Below are 17,594 nucleotides of genomic sequence, written 5' to 3'. Positions count from 1 at the left end.
CAAATTGGGATCCTTTTTACACATCACAGATGCATTGCATGTTAAAAAGGGCTTACCTGAAGGACCCACCAGACATAAGCAGGCACTTTGAATACCGGGCCTTGCAAAATGGAGCTGGCTGGATGGCCACTGATGACAGAATTGTAAGGCCACCAATCCCATTTGGATGTTATTACTGCTTCATTAAACCTAGGGAAAGCAAATGAAAATCAAACCCAGTGTTTCTTTAAAGTAATTGCCTTGGCCATTAAACAATTGCATTGGACACTTAGAGTATGTTTTTGTTTTTCAGCACCTTGGGCTCTAATTCTAGAACTATTCTCTGGAAAAGGAGTCACTCAGTACAACTGTACAACAAAAACATTGGAGCTTTCAAACTGCTGCAGTGCCTTGCTAATATTAAATGCAGTCAATACATTAAAGATATAATCTGCAGGCACTTTATGCCCTTCACAGTTTCTCATAAGTTTAACTCACAATTAAGTTTTGACATGTATAGCACATCAGTAGAGAGCCAAATGAACAAAATGCATGAATGATTGGGAAGATCAGTGAAGAGTCAATACATTTTTATCAAGGTAAAGATTTGCTTGAAAATCAGTACAACATTTATTTCAATGAAGACAATTCCAGTCTCAATGAGCAAGTCAGTGATTATAACTGACTTTATTCTGTAGCAAAGAAATAAATAGCTTTTGCCATGGAAAATTTACTGATAAGTGAACAATACTTAGCTGACAACCATTGGTATTGGTGTTCTTACTGGAATCAATATTGTGTACAGCATGGATCCAAAGTTTATTGGGAATGAAGAATATCTTGCTGAAAGCAGTGGGATTCAGGGGATGATGGATGAACTATATTATAAAAAGATAGAAAGACAAGAAATGTCTTGGGCAAGTAAAGGCCATTTGACTCATTGTAGCGCTTTCCTCTAGAATGCTAAATTTCTGATCACAGCATCGGAACAACCCCAATACTTATTTGCTTATACTACTCTGCGTGACAGATTATTATTAATCTATAATACTCTTTGAGTTCTTCCTGATATTTAGAAGAAAAACAATTTAAGTAGTTGCCATTGTATTGATGTTGCCTTCTGTCTCATAGGCCAGAATTTTCTGGTTGGCGAGTGGGGGCGGGCCCTGCTCGCCGAAGTTTAAAATGACGTGCGGTGATGTCATCGCGCGTCATTCCGATTTTCAGTTCAGTGGGCACACACCAAAGTAGTAACTTACATTCTTCGCGGAGCTGCCCATCCAACCTTAAGGTTGGCGGGCAGGTGAAGAGCCCAGGCGGCCTTTGCATTTATCATGAAACCTCATCCACAGGTGGGATGAGGTTCCATGAAGTGTTGATAAATTGAATTAAAGCTTTTATTAAAGTTCATTGACATGTCCCAGCTCATGTGACACTGTCACATGAGGGGACTTGTCTTAAACATTTTTTTTTCTTTATTAAAATTTTAAAAAAATCAAACTAATCTCCCTGAGGCAGCCCTGTGCCTCAGGTAGATTTCTGCACTCTTTCGTGCACATGTATGAAAGAGCGCAGGCCCCGACTCAGCCTCCAACCCACATCCGCACAGGAAGCGCTCTCCCTTTAGTCAATTCTGTATCCACATTCCCACTGCCCCTTTAATTGCATGGGTTTCAATTTTGTTAGCTAGCCTGCTATGTGGCACTTTATTGAACAACTTTTGAAAGTCCACACAACTTCAGCTGCAATACCTTCATCAAATCTTTCCATTATTTAATTGAAGAATTCAATCAAGTTTTTCTGTTATGATTTGCCTTTAACAAATCAATGTTAGCTGTTATGTATTAACTCAATTTCTTCCAATTAGCAATTCTTTTTATCCCCAGTTTATGTTCTCTGGAAGTTTCCCAACATCAATGTTAGATTAACTGACCTATAGTAACTGGTTTTATTCCATTCCCCATTTTTGGACAAACGTGTAATATTTGCCATCCTCCAATTCTCTGCTACCACTTGTACATCCAGTACATCCACTTGTACATCTAGCCTATAGCCAGAGTCTCTGCTATTTTCTTCTGAATAACGTGGAATGCAACCCACCTGAATGGGTGGCATTTCTGCTTTGAGTGCTGCCAACCTTTCAAGTACCTCCTCTTTATCTATTTTTATATTATGCAATTAAAACATATAAATCAAGAGAGAGAATTTTAAAATTGCATTTGGCTTTGATGAAACCACACCCATGGCAGTGTTCATACCCCTATTTTAAAAGAGGATATTCAATTGCTGTAAGGCATACAGAGAAACGCAACATGGTTGATCCCAGCTTATTAACCAGGCAATGGACTGGAACACCATTAAATATCCACATCACATTATTGATCCCATAATTTCTTCTTAGACAACCGTCTTTCCCTTCTCATCTGGGAAGTTTTGTACTAACCAAATGAAGCATTGTGAATAAATTGTTAAGGAGTTTGTGTTAGCCACTCTGTAGTCTTTAGCATGGTTTCCTTACAATTTATTTCTGATTACATTTTATTTTTGAATTACTTTGCAATATTGTCCAAAGATTGCAAGTGACAGTTGCAAACTTCACTGATGATGCTGCACCAGGATAACTGTAGCTGAGCAGCAAAACACTGACAGACTGAGAGGCTGAACTTGCCAGACGTTCAGACTTAAGGCAGAAGAGATTTCACTTACATGTGGCAAATGTCTGCACTAATGCTGGCACATCCTGGGTAACTGGGAGAAAGGTCTTTTTTTCAGGTATGTCTTGTACACAAAAGGCAGGATGAAACCAACCTGACCAATTAGCGCCGCATCAGTCTACTCTAAATCATCAGTAAAGTGATGGAAGGGGTCATCAACAGTGCAATTAAGTGGCATTTGCTTAGAAATAACCTGCTCACTGATGCTCAGTTTGGGTTCCACCAGGGCTACTCAACTCCTGACCTCATTACAGCCTTGGTTCGAACATGGACAAAAGAACTGAACTCCTGAGGTGAGGTGAGAGTGACTGCCCTTGATATCAAGGCTGCATTTGACCGAGTGTGGCATCAAGGAGCCCTAGCAAAACTGGAATCAATGAGAATCAGGGAGAAAACCCTCCGCTGGTTGGAGTCATACCTAGCACAAAGGAAGGTGGTTGTGGTGGTTGGCGATCAGTCATCTCAGCTCCAGGACATCACTGCAGGAGCTCCTCAGGGCAGTGTCCTCGGCCCAATCATCTTCAGCTATTCCATCAATGGCCTTCCTTCCTTCATAAGGTCAGAAGTGGGGATGTTCACTGCTGATTGCACAATATTCAGCTCCATTCGCGACTCCTCAGGTACTGAAGCAGTCCATGTCAAAATGCAACAAGATCTGGACAACATCCAGGCTTGGGCTGAGAAGTGGCAAGTAACATTCGTGTCATACATGTGTCAGGCAATGACCGTCTCCAACAAGAAAGAATCTAACCATTGCCACTTGACATTCAATGGCATTACCATCACTGAAGGCCCCACTATCAACATCCTGAGGGTTACCATTGACCAGAAACTGAACTGGACTAGGCATATAAATTCTGAGGCTACAAGAGCAGGTCAGAGGCTAGGAATCCTGCAGTGAGTAACTCACTTCCTGACTTCCCAAAGCCTGTCCACCATCTACAAGGCACAAGTCAGGAATGTAATGAAATACTCTCCACTTGCCTGAATGAGTGCAGTCCAACAACACTCAAGAAGATCGACACTATCCTGGACAAAGCAGCGCACTTGATTGGCACCCCTTCCACAAACATTTACTCCCTCCACCACCAACAGATAGTGGCAGCAATATGTACCATCTACAAGATGCACTGCAGCAAGTCACCAAGGCTCCTTAGACAGCATCTTCTAAACCCATGACCACTACCATCTAGAAGGACAAGGGTAGCAGACACATGGGAACATCACCATCAGCAAGTTCCCCTCCAAGCCACACTACATCCTGACTTAGAAATGTATCGCCGTTCCATCACCGTCACTGGGTCAAAATCCTGGAACTCCCTCACTACTAGCACTGTGGGTGTACCATGGGTTATACCATGGACTACAACTGTTCAAGAAGGCAGCTCACCACCACCTCAAGGGCAATTAGGGATGGGCAATAAGCGCTGGCCTAGCCAGCAATGCCCATGTCCCATGAGTGAATTTTTAAAAAGTATATGGCAGGACCAACCAGAAAATGGTGGGAATATGAAAATTGATAAGAAGAACAATTTATAGTTTTCTTGCAACTATCATTTGGAAACTTGACCTCAGCTACCATCAATTTGCCAGGCCTGCCACCTTCCTCAGTGCCAGGCTTCAATGGGGCAGATGGAAATTCTGCCATCCCTCCTTCAACCAAGTTTTCCTGTGAATCATCTTTGAGGTGGAGATCCAGCCAGCATCATTGGATCCTGCCTCATTTCCAGCCTCACCACCCAAAATCTGCCAGACCTCCACCCCAGGAATACTGCTGGCCCAGAGGAAATGGGGCTGATGTGTCTATGACTGTTCTCAAGAGCCATTCTAGAGTGACTTTTATATTCCTGTCAGTTGGGTGTTTTCACTCACAGTTCCAGAAGTGTAATAGTTCAGCTGTGTGGTGATTGTATTCTGTTTATTCCACTATGTATGGGAAAACATTTAATATGATTGGCAGTGGAGCAGGAGGTGTTATTGAAATAACTTGAGTGAGCTGATGCAGTTCATCAGGTAGATTATACACATTTCAGCCAAGGTTCATTGGGAATGAAGAGGGGTGATGTTGAGAACTGTAATATGAACCATGCTATCCTAGATGATGTTGAGTTTCTTCAGTGCTGAGTGTATTCATCCTAATGAGCCTACAGCTGGTGGAAAGCCTTTGAGTGGAATTTAATGAGGGCAGCAGGGGACCTCGCTTTCACTACCAAAACTGCTGACCCAATCTTGGAGCCCCGAGGGAATTAAGTCCCTAATTGGTAGCGGGAACACTGCTGCCAGGGCTCCCAGATCCCGGAAGGGGTGGGGGGTGGGGGGCGCGGCACTTAACTGCAGGACTTACCCCAGTAGGGCGAAAATCTTACCTCCGAGTGCTGTTGGCCGATCAGAGGCAAGCAGCCCTTCATAACAGCAGCACCATCAGGACTGGTGGCTGTTGCTGATAATACACTTGGATCTTCACCAGGCCTTCATCATGGGATCCCTAGAGAAAGATGAGTGACAGTGGGATGGCAGTCGTGGGGTTGGAGCCAGCAGCAGGGGTAGGGGGGCTAAGAACAAAAGGAAGGGGGGGATGGCTCTCATCAGAAACCCCCCTTCCTGATACCAGGCCCCTCAATCAGCCACTGAATGTCTTTGAATGAGGGAACCCACCACCCCCACAATCCCACCCCCTAGGTAGGCCTCAAGCATACCCAGCAGGGTATGCCAGTCTCCCTGTCTGGCAAGCCCTCCTTCCCAGGGGCAGTAGGATGAGGCCCTTAAGTAGGCTTTAATCTCCTACTTAAGGCTCTCAGTTGGAATCCAGGTGGGAAGGCAGCCCACTAGCCTTCCTGCCCTGGACTTAATTGGAGGAGGCAAGAAGACAGCGGAGTCCCCATCATGCACCCCCAAACCTTGAAATATGCCTCCAGGGTGTAGCAGTTGGTACGGTGGGGCAGGGGGAGGGGCTGTTGGTGTGGCCGGGGGTGGGGGGGGGGGGGTGGTGGCGGCTGTTATATCTTTAAGTTCCAAGAATTCAAAGTAATCACACTTACAGACTCAAAATGTTGGAGTGTCATCTAGTGTATTTCTTCCATCTCTCCATATGGCTGGTGGACTGAGAGACTGCTACATTGTTACTCGGCAATTGACCGCAGTGCAGCAGTAAATGTGGCACCCTGGGATATTTATTCACACAACAATTATATCTAGCTCTTTATGAATAATATAACAATATAATGGAGGTCTTGTGGTGCTGTGGGTAACATCCCTGCCTATAAGTCAGAAGCTCTGGGGTTCAAGTCCCACTCCTGGAAGTGATGGCCATAGAAAGTGTGTCCATAATGTGTCAAAGAGGTTGAGTGTCAACTTGTAAATCCTTCCAACGTAATCAGTGGCAGGCAGTAAGATTGGGTGAGATTCCTGGACATCCATGTGATGGAAAGAAATTGTACCATCACTATCCATAACTCAAGGCTACAGCGTACATGTAAAAATGTACAGCAACTCCCTCAGACTCCTTGGGGGAGTGGTTGATTCATTTTGCTGGATGGCTGGTGTCAATCAGATTAGTTCCGGCTGGGTTCAGTTAGTCCCAAACAGGTCCCCCGCCTCCTTCACCTACCTGTGGTGGAGACCATGGCGCTGTGGATCAGACCTGCCTTCAGGTAGAGGACTCAAGAAGAACAATATAACAGGGGGAAATAAATTCCATCCTTTGAATGGGTCAAGAAGCGAACTACTAATCTCAGAGTGCATAACCTCTGTTTTTGTAGTGACTATGTTGACAGTCCTGATCCAGTTGAGCAACTCCACTCTTATGCAGCTCGAAATGCCAAAGAAGATCTGAAACTGGTGGAAACAAGCGCAGAATCCACTTGCAACAAGTACAAGCAAATGTGATACTTTAAGAGAAAGGGCCCCATATAATTGAAGAGATTTTTGCATTAATCTTCAGGAATACTGCTCATGTATCCCAACCACATCATGGGTCTATGACCTCACTAATATATCTTTTTGGCTTTTAATCAGACTAGTATACAACACAAGCAGGGGTTCTTAATGACACGGACACATATTCAGTGAACCTGGCAAGATTTAGCAGCTCAAATTTTGAAATCCTTGCATCTGATGCACAGCAGTGCTATGAGCACGAGATATTCTATTAGGAACTTCTCTTTTGAGAAAGTTAATAGGTCATGCTGGGTCATGCTTGTTGCACATTTTCTGGGAAACTTGGATGGATCTTATTCCCTGCAACAATCTTTTATGGGTGATTTGTTTGAAGGCGAAAGCAGATTGGAAGGTTGCCTGCTGATGGACCTTAACTACTCAGTTGCCTTGGTGCACCTGATAACCCAACAAAAGACAACAATAATGAGGCGCACATACATTTCATCTTTCAGTGAGCAGACATTTAGATACTGACACAACACTTAGAAGTTTAGATTGTTCAGGGATGCAATATGGTATGGGGTGCCATGATTTTTAGCAGTTCACTATTACAATGTCCTGCTTGTTAAACTCTCATTCTGAGCCCTCTGTAAATGTCAACTTGTTTGATGTCTGTATCCTATCTCTCAATGTGTCCCATTCACCCATCACTCCTGTGATGGCTGACATACATTGGCTTCTCGTTCTCCAATGCCTCAAGTTTAACATTCTTATCTTGTGCTTAAATTCCTTCAAGGCCTTCCTCCACCCTAGCTCTGTGATCTGCTCTAAGCAGTGGCATTCTGCCTTCCCAATTCTACATTCCTCTGACTTCAGCTTCTTGGACATCTCCAATACCCTTACCCAATTATTGGCAGCCATGCCTTCAGCCTCATAGTTCCCATACCCTGGATCTCACTTTAATCCCTTCTGCATCTCTAGCTTTCTCTCTCTCCTTAAAATCTACTTCTGTGGCCAAACTTTTGGTCATCCACTCTACCATATGCTTGGCTATGTATCCATTTTTTTTCCCCTTACAGTTCTATGAAGCACGTTAGAATGTTTCCTACATTAAGGAGTTGTATAATTGCAAATGATGATGATAAGCCTCAAGCTATACAATTCAGATGTACACAGATGCTTCACAGTGGAAGAGATTTAGAATAGAATAAATGCAGAGTAGAGCGACAGGATGTTGCTGATGTTTTGGAAGCAGGGAGGACAGAAAGGGGGATTATCACATCAGAATTTAATCATGGCCAGTTTAATCATGAGTGTTGACAAAAACATTTCTGTTTCAACCACTATTCTTGAACAAGAGGTTGCATTTCTATAGGATCTTTAATGTAAGAAACGTCCCAAGGTGTTTCACAGGAGTGTTAACAAACAAGATTTCACATGAAGCGTGTTAGGAGATAATAGGACAAGTGATAATGGGACACTTTCATGAACCGAATATTGAATGGGGCAGTGATTGTTTTAAGGGCATAAAAAAGGAGTGAATTTTTGAAGTATATTGGAGTATTTACTTGATCAGTATGTTTCCTGCTTGACAAGGAAGTAGATATTGCTGAATCTAGTCCTGGGGAATGTAATGAATCAAATGCAGAATGTCAAAGTTGAGGAGAGCCTTGGTGATCATAATATTGAAAGGTTTAGAGTAGTTTTGGAGAAGGTCATGGTTCAATTTGGAAAACAATAGCTGATGGGAGGAAGGCTAATTACCATGAATTTAGAAGAGATATGGCCCGAATAAAATAGAGTCAAAGACTGGCAACCGGAAATGTAATGGAAGAATAATAGATTTAAAGAGGACATAAACTGGCTGGTGGAATGGGTAAACATATGATAGGAATGGGCAGACACATGATGGATAAAATTCATTGCAGAAAGTGTGAGGTAATACATTTTGATATGAAGACTGAGGAGGAATAATACATGCTAAATGGTACAATTTAAAAGCGATACAAGAAGAGAAAGACTTGGGGCTATTTGTGCATAGATCTTTGAAGGTTTACAAAGCAATTGATACAGTAGTGGATCCTGGGTTTTATAAAATAAGGCATTGCACACAAAAGCCTGAAAATTATGCTAAATCTATACAAAACACCAGCTCAGCTCCAGCTGGAGTTCAATTCTGGGCACCACACTTAAGCAAGAATGTGAAGGTTTTATGAAGGTGTGGTGATTATGGTTTTAATTAGTGTGTAACATATCTTTAAGAATAATGCTTGTTAAAGAAGATCACACGATTGTTAGTACCCAATAAGAGAGTAGCACGGGCCAGCTCAGTAGTCAGTAGTGTAGAGATAGGGTTTCAGTTTGAGTTGAAAGCACATGTGTAGATGCTGCTGAGTATCTTTGTAAATAAACTTAAAGTTTCCACCTAAGAAGTGTCTGCTGATCAACTTTATCAATAGCACCAACTCGGCCACCACTCACAATGGGGTGGGTGGGGGGCACGATGGTGGCGAGGGGATGAGGTTGGAGGGGGATTACAGGAGAGGAGGGTGTAATGGGGGAGAATATGGCAAGTAAGGAAGAAGGTGTAAGGGAATGAGTTGGAGGGGGGAAGGAGTTTGGAGGGAGGAATGAGTTTGGAGGGGGGAAGGACTTCAGGTGGAAGAAGGAGTTCGGAGGGGGGAAGGAGTCCAGGGGGTAGAAGGAGCCTGGAGGGGGGATGGAGTCCAAGGGGAGAAAGAAGTCCGGGGGTGGAAGGAGTTTGCATGGGGAAGAAATCCAATGGGAGGAAAGAGTAAGGGTAGAGGAAGGAATAAGGGTGGAGGAGGGAGTGAGGGGGTGGGGTGTCCAGGTGAATGTGCAAGGGAAGGGAGTCGATGACTGCCTCCTGGGGAATGAAATGAGGGTGGGCTTGGTAGAGGGAATGGTGGAAATGAGAGGGGGCAGCGGGAGCTGGAAGGGTGGAAAGGTGAGGGTGTATCGGTAGCAATAGAATGGACAGCGACAGCAGACACAGATCCTAGGGGTGGGAAGGAGGAGGTCGGAGATGTCAGTGTGGATGGGAGTGGGATTCTCAGAAAGGTACGGAATGTAACTGTTCACCTGACCATCCCAAAATTAAAAGGATTCTGACTGGTAGGTGACGGTGGGGAAGTGGAAGTTGATGTCAGGGAGGTCGACAGTGATGGGAGAAAGGACATCGGTGATTGGAGGAAGGAATAGGACGGTGGAGCTGAAGTCAAACTTTACCAGTATCACACTTCTAAAATCAAAAGTGAAAGGAGCCCTGTGTTGGGCAAAAACAGGTGCTGCATGTGAGTGAGGGCAGAGATACAGCTCAGCTCAGATGGACAACTGAAAGAGAACCTCAGCAGGCAGCATTGAAAATGCTCAGGATATTGAGATGAGTGTGACACAGGAAGGATCCAGGTGCATGGGAGAGCGCTTGCACAAGGCTCCAAAATGTCCTGCCACACATACATTTCTCCCTCCAGAATCACTCATGGGCTGGCTGCCTGCAGCTGAACTGCTAGAGGGGAGGGATGCAGGGGATGCAAAGCCTGGAAATGAAGTACAAAGACACTATTGCACATTAATCAATGAAAGTGAATATACTTTCAGATTATAAAGTGACAAAATGTGTTCACCCGTGCAAGCACTTGTGATCAGGAATTCTTAACTTTTTTAGACCTAACACTTCTAGGTGCTACCCTGACATCTGCAGCAAGGGTGGAGGCAGCCTGTGAAATGGTTGGCCCTGTTTCCTCTGATGACTATGGCACGCTTCCTCTGGAGAGCCGAGGCCTTGAGGGCCACAGCTTGCTTTGGCTTTTTTCCTGGGGGTCAGCTTTTCCTTCTGCAATGACAGAGGACAAGGTTGAGGTGCTCATAGGCAAAGGGGACTCGGAGGGAGAGGACAACCTCTGAGATTCCTGTGTAGATGACCCAGGGGTGTCCAGCTGCAGCTTCTCCTCCCTTCAGGCCCGAGAGCCACAGCCTGACTCATTGAAGGATTGGAGTTTAGGCTTGTGCATATCTCTGCATTCTGCTACACCAGGGTCTCCATGGCACCTGCCATACTTCTCATGAAGACCTCCATACATGCATATGTGGGCACCACTTCATCAGTGAGCAGGTGGACGCACCCCTCCGACTCATGTGCGACTCTGTTGAGGGCTCCCAACAGCTCTACATGATTTTCCCCCGCTCTCTGTTGACTTTCCATGAAGAGTTGGAAGGGCAAATCCAGAGGCTTGTCAGCTGACTAGGACCTTACAGATGCCTCCAAGTGCTGGAGAGTTTGGCTGAACCTGCCTTCTGCTGTGGACACATGTCCGTGTGGCGACCACCAGATCGTGAACCCGAGCCTGCTCTACATCTAGGCTACATCTACATCAGTGTGTCTCTGTGCTGGTCGACGGTATGGTTAAGCGCTGTGACAGGTCTTCCAGGCTACTTAATGCCAGCTCTTCAATGGAGGATGTGTCCTCTTGGCTGGAGATGAGAACCTGGATGGATCTGAGGAACTGGCTGGCTGAGGGTGTCAGTTGCTTGGCAGAGCTCCCTGTGAACCAAAGTAGAGATAATTTGCGCATGTCAGAAGAGTTAAAAGGAGAGAGAGCACTCACATTTGCATTGAGAGAGGGATGCTGTGGTGCAGGGTCCTCATATGGGTGTTCGCTGCTGACCTTACTGTAAGCAGGGTCCACATCCTCATTGGTCAGCGTTGTGGTACTCCCCCAGTCTGGAACCTCTCCCTGCTATTGTAAGTCAACTTCTCCAGCATGAAGACAGATGAAGAGAGTGTGAGCAGCTCACATGATACTGCGTGGAATATTTGTGTGGTGAGGCAAAGTCATTGACAGGATGAGGACGTGATCTCCAGAGGATATGAGCCTGATGGAGATGTGAGGGTGTGTGTGAGAGCTACTGGTATTGACCCTTGAAGTGTGAGATCTCAGTGAATGTGTGATGGGTTTGTGGGTATGTGAGTCGAGATTGATGAGAAGAGTGAATTACCCTGGGCAAGCGGAGAAGACAGTTCATCCCGTAGTGGTACTGGGTGGCTGTTCTCTTTTGCAGGGCGTTGGCACTGACCACCGCCTCCCATGCTGGATCGGTGACCTTGCTTGCTCGCCTTCTGCCAGAGCGGGGATAAAGGACATCGCGGCAGGCCTCCACTGCATCCCAGTTGGCGCTCGAGAGAGGTGTCGCTAAACCTGGGGGCAGCACGTTTCCTCCCTTTGGCAGCCATCAGTTCACAGCAGCTTCCTGCCCCTTGAAAAGTGCTGGCTCTTAGCAGGGGCAGCCTTTAAACATGGCAACTAGTTTACTGAAGACCTGAGGTGACAATGGGGCGGGTGAATAAGAGGATGCCCCACCAGCGATCTGGCGTGTTTCCTGAGAATGCATGATTAATGAGGCAGGGTTGGAATGATACGGTTTGAAAAGCCACCATTGCAGCCAACGGGTAAAATGTCCTTTTTCCTGCCTGCTACTGCACTTAGTGCAAATCTGGGATGATTCCACACCTTAACATCAGTGCATAGCAGAAAATTGCATGCAGTGATTTTTGAAATGACTGGTCAAACATCAAACATTTTTCCACAACATGAGATACCCCAGCATCAGTGTGCACTTAGCAACTTAACCTGCTCACCCACCCCCATTATGGCTTCATCATGCAGAAGTGCATTTATTGGAGAACAAAAGTGGATCGATTGTTCTTAGTAAACAAGAGCTATCCTCTGAAACCATGACTAATAACTCCACACAGTAACCCATTAACAACAGAGAAGGAAGCAGCTGTCTTCTCTCTCCCCTTTTTTATTAGTTAATATTTGAAGATTTTACAGAATGTATGTACCATGTTCAGTGTTTATAAGGATAGGGATGGCAATTCAAAATTCTATGAACATACAAATTAGGAGTGAAAGTAACATTTGGAACATAAAAAAAGGACTATGAAATTTTGATTGTTACCCCCAGTAGTCTTGAATTTTCATGGCAAAATGTAGACAATAATTGTCTAGATGCTAGTGGTAATAAATAAAAAGGTGGAGTCTTCCTGGTCGTAGGGTGAGTTTGAAGGTGGAATGGGGAAGAAGGTCTAATGTATTAGCATCAGGTCAGTGGGCTGCTGCGCTGCTGCCTCCCTCTCTTCCCAGCTGGCAGATCATCATTGACATAGTTATGTAATCTACATAATTAAGTGCCCATTTGTCAGCTGAGGATTCCGCCAGGATGGACCCCCCTCTGACCCTTGCACTGAGGTGCCTGGAAATGGCTTGCTGGCAGCTGGGCATGGAGCCTGCATGGCTCCGTACACTCACCACCCCCTTCCCACACCCCCAACAGGTGCTGCGGCAATCAGTGGGCCACAGTTGGCCATCCTGTGGAGGGGGTCAGGACCCAGATAAGGTCCCAACACTCGACTATTTCTTTTTAAAAAAAGCACAAATTCTGCCCAACATATCTAGGAGGCATGTCAAGTTGGTGCTCCCTTTGAAAATTTTGAATAAAAATCCAAGTCACATACATTATGATATGAAGCTGAGAATACTCAGTCAGCAAAACAAGAGAATAATCAAGCTGTCAGTCACAGGAAATCCAGGGCAGGATCACACCTTGGTCTGTAATTACAGTCAAGAAGCAATGTTCCACTCTCACTGCACTGATGAATAGAAAGCACTTAAATGTGGACAGGTTTTGCTCAAGCAAAATTAAGGCTGTGAGAAGATTATTAATTCTGCTTCTGTTAAAGTGTACATATCAAGGTCACAGAGCATGTCATATTAGGTACTGCCTTGTTTGATTTGAAAGGGTGTGTTAGCCACCGTGAAATGTAACAAGTTCTATTTTTAATCCTATACGGCAGAGAGCGTTTAAAAGATAATAGCTTTTACAATGTTATGGTTGTGCATTTCCCCCCACAATATTGCACTATTCAGTTTATCTTTAACTATTAAAATGGTTGTAGCAACATTTATCAAGGACTTTATTCAGCTGGTATAAAAAGGTGTCAGAAAATGGCTGAAGCTTCAGATGTATAAAACTTAAATAAAAATTCAAAAATTAAATTTCACATGGACTATATGAGCCAGATTTTATGTTTCATATAACTGTTAAATAGTGAAGTTTAATTCTTTTCTTTAATTATGCTTATTTTATAATATAGTATTACTTGAAACATATTTATCTAAAAATGCAAATTTCTGGAAAGTTAAGCCAATGGAATCCTACTACCTAGAATGTAGATACCAAAATCATATTTGTACTGCTTGTAGCCAAGAGTGTTCAATTTAGGTCACAGCTCTTGCACATAGTCAGAGATGTGAAAGTAGTTCCAACTAATATTGCTTGGCCATGTAGTATTCAAAATTAAAATGTCCATTCTCTACATAATAATAAATTTGTAATGCGTAGCTAAGAATGAAATTTGAACCTTGATAGCCAATAACTGAGGGGTTTTAGAATGAGGAATAAAGCATTTCTGTAGCATAGGAAGTTGCTCTTCAACTCTGAGTTCAATTGCTCAGATGTCACAGATGAGCCTAAATTACTGAAGCATCAGGTGCAATAGTGCCTGATCAGCTATTATATGGAAGGATGTCCTGTTCTCCATCATCATCAATACCAATGAGCTCAAACAAAAATTGTCCAATTCAAGGACAATCAAATCTTGTTCAAGTTAATATCAGTAAAACTGCAAACTAATATCTGTAATGGAATTTTCTCACAATAACAGAACAATTGACAGATCTGATATTACTTTTTATAATGAGTGCAACTAGCATGTCAGAAAGTCCGTCAAAATTGTGAATAACTTTAATGCAACTATAGCACGAGTAATTTATTTTCCATTTGAAGTTTTTGTAATTGATGTCAAATCATATGTTTGAAGCTTCCTTTTGCTCGCTGTTGAATGTTTTGAGGCAGTTCCCTCTGCAGTTTTCTCCACAAAGTAGAAAGGAAAAGTCTGGGGAACAGGCTATTATCAATATAAAAGCAAGCTACTGTGGATGCTGGAAATCTGAAATGAAAACAGAAAATGCTGGATAAACACAGCAGGCCAGGCAACATCTGTGGAGAGAGAAACAGAGTTAATGCTTTGAGTCCATATGACTCTTTTTCAGAACTTATCAACGTTGTTATATGATGAACTGATAGGGTTGGGCCAGGAAATGGTTGGATCTTCTCACCTTCTCTCTGTAAGATGCTGAAGAATTCTGCGAAAGTTCCTGTATTCACCTTCTCAATGACATTTTACTGATAACGCAAAGAAATAGCAAAGTAATTGAAATTAGGGGTAGGATGTTGCACAAGGTAGACACATGGTTAAGAACAAGAAACAGAGGGTAGCCAACAGTGGGAATTTGAAGCTTCAAAGAGACCACAAGCTGAATACCAACAAGGAACAATCCAATTTGATTTAGAGGGTATTAGTTCCTTTGGGTAGCCGGGTCTTAAGGTGGCAGAAGCAATTCAATGTGGGAAACAGAAATAGGGAGAGTGTGTGTTAAAGGGAACAGTGGTGTATATCTCTACAAATGTGTTAAAGTCAGTGGGGGAGCTTTGCTGCCTGCTTGCAGTCAACATCAGGAACTGGAAACATTTTCAGGTTTGTGTCTCATCAGCATAATTCCAAAAACAGAGAGCCCCATTGCCCAAAGGATCAGAATGCTTTGGAAGTTTTCATTGCATTAAAGGGCCCATAATTTAGATACATAGTGTAGATGTTGCTGGCCTTGACAGCACAGGGAAAACAGTCCTACTTAAATCTACCTAAGTATCTGCAATTTTGATGAGATATGTTTTAGGTGATGACTAATGTTTTTTTCTAACAGTTTCCTGTGCTGACCACATACTCTGCTTATAGCAAATTATTCTTGGCGTTCTTACTTGGTTCATGCGTGTGTCATATAATTTGTATCAGTGAAAATAACTTAAATTAATGCATGTGTCAAAACAAAGAATACTCTCCTTATTACAATCCAGCCCACCATATAATTGGCATTACTGCAAAGTGTTACTGATGTTAGAAATTCCTGCTGGGCTTCGTTGATGAAATATTGAGGACCAGCATTGCTCATCCTTCTGTTATTAAATACCAATAAAATTCCTTTCTGGCCCTGAAAACGATCAATAGCAAACTACAAGAAAAACAGTGACCCCTGCAGCACATCAGCCAATATTCCACTTGCCTCTTGTATACAGCCACATCCTTCAGAACTTGTCCAGCTTCCAATGGAGAATGGCTCTCCCCATTTCCCAAAGGAATGTGCTCTCAACACATTCAATGGAACATGGATCTCATCATTCTCAATGAAAGTGTCCTTTATTATTAAACTAACATATTACAGGAAATCAATGACTGTTTTCTTATAAATTTGAATCGTCTTGATTATTACAATATTTAAAGTTGACAGCATTGTGTGTAACTGAATAAAAGAAAATGAGGACTATGAAATGATAATATTTGGTTTATTTTAATTATCAAAGAACAAATCAACCATTTATTTTAACAAATAAACATAATCCGAAAAGGAGATTGTTGTAAAGGATAACTTTGTAGTATTGTCAACTATTATCATGTAGGTGATGGTGGAGTGGCTTTGAGTATCTTCTTCACTGGCCTTCATTGTCCAAAGTGTATTTCAATTGTCACTAAATATAGTGATTTAATTTAATAGAGTTCAAGAGCTTATATCCCTGTATCGACCAGAGGTCATATTGCCCTTAGTAAACAACGTCTCATGGGACCATGCATTTCTCAAAGCAATGAAATTTACTTGAGTTTCTCGTAGATGGGTACCCAGTGTTGTTATGGTACAGCCGATGATAAATGCTGAGTTGTCAAATCCCAAAGGGAAACTTGAAATAACTGTCACAACTTGTTTTGCAATTTGTATGAATTTCGAGATGCATGCCTTGAATTAAGTAATGATAAGACCTTCAAGTCTTATATAGATTTCGTACCAAACTAAATTAAACCTTTATCAATAGAAACATGATTTTAAATATACACATATATCTATAAATTACAACTGTGATAACTTCTAAATCCCCTACTTAATCTGACTCTCAGTTACACTTTCATTAAGGCAACAGTAAGACACATAGATTTTAAAAGACCCAGGCAAGGTGACACACAATACCCTGAACCAGTCAAATTCAAAGTGAGTTTTCTTAGCTTCAGTTCTTTGAAGACAGCAGCTTGAGGCATAAATTCTGAAGGCTTTTCACACCTGTTAGATCTTATACACAACCTTCGCTCCTTTATACATATTTTCCCCTTTGAATGCAAATTCCCATTGTTTCACTATTTTACCTTTCTGACAATAAAAATCTCTCATAGTACTAAGTTTTACCAGTAATCTTTGGGAAAAATAAACAAACTGTTTCTGAACTCCACCTGGCTAGGTGACACATTTCATCCCTCCTTTGAAAACAATCTAACTTGGTTTACTTAAAAATATAAATGTTCCCTTGACACCTATGTTTACCTACTTAACATTTCAAACCTAATGTGTCTTCTACCACATCAAAGCCTTCAGACCAGCTGCCTTTAATCCAATTAAGTCACACACTCACACTCACACACACACACACACACATATACATATAGACACAGATACCATTATTTTACAATAAATTCCAATAACATTATGAGAATTATTATATCTTCCTGACAGTATGTTCAGCAACTGGTTTCAGTATTTTTACATTTTTGCCTGTTGTATTTGAGATGATTATTGCCTCAAGGTTAAATATTAGTTTCTGATTTAAGCAATAAAGTTATATTTTAAAGTATAATATAAGCAGAAATCCATCTACTTTTCCAGTTAATAATGCTTTCTCACCCTGGAATGTCAGGAGTTTCTATTAATTTTAGTGCGATTGGGCCAGGAGGAGTTAAAGACTGAGTGACAAAAGTTTAAAGTTGCATGCAATTTAGCACTAAACTGTATGTTTCTTTAATTGGTCATTTTATTAATAGCACTTCACTGAACAACTTTGGAAACC

Source organism: Carcharodon carcharias, chromosome 18, assembly GCF_017639515.1.
Source record: "Carcharodon carcharias isolate sCarCar2 chromosome 18, sCarCar2.pri, whole genome shotgun sequence".
NCBI classification, from domain to species: Eukaryota; Metazoa; Chordata; class Chondrichthyes; order Lamniformes; family Lamnidae; genus Carcharodon; species Carcharodon carcharias.
The sequence above is the reverse complement of the archived record's forward strand: the minus strand, read 5'-3'. Positions refer to the sequence as shown.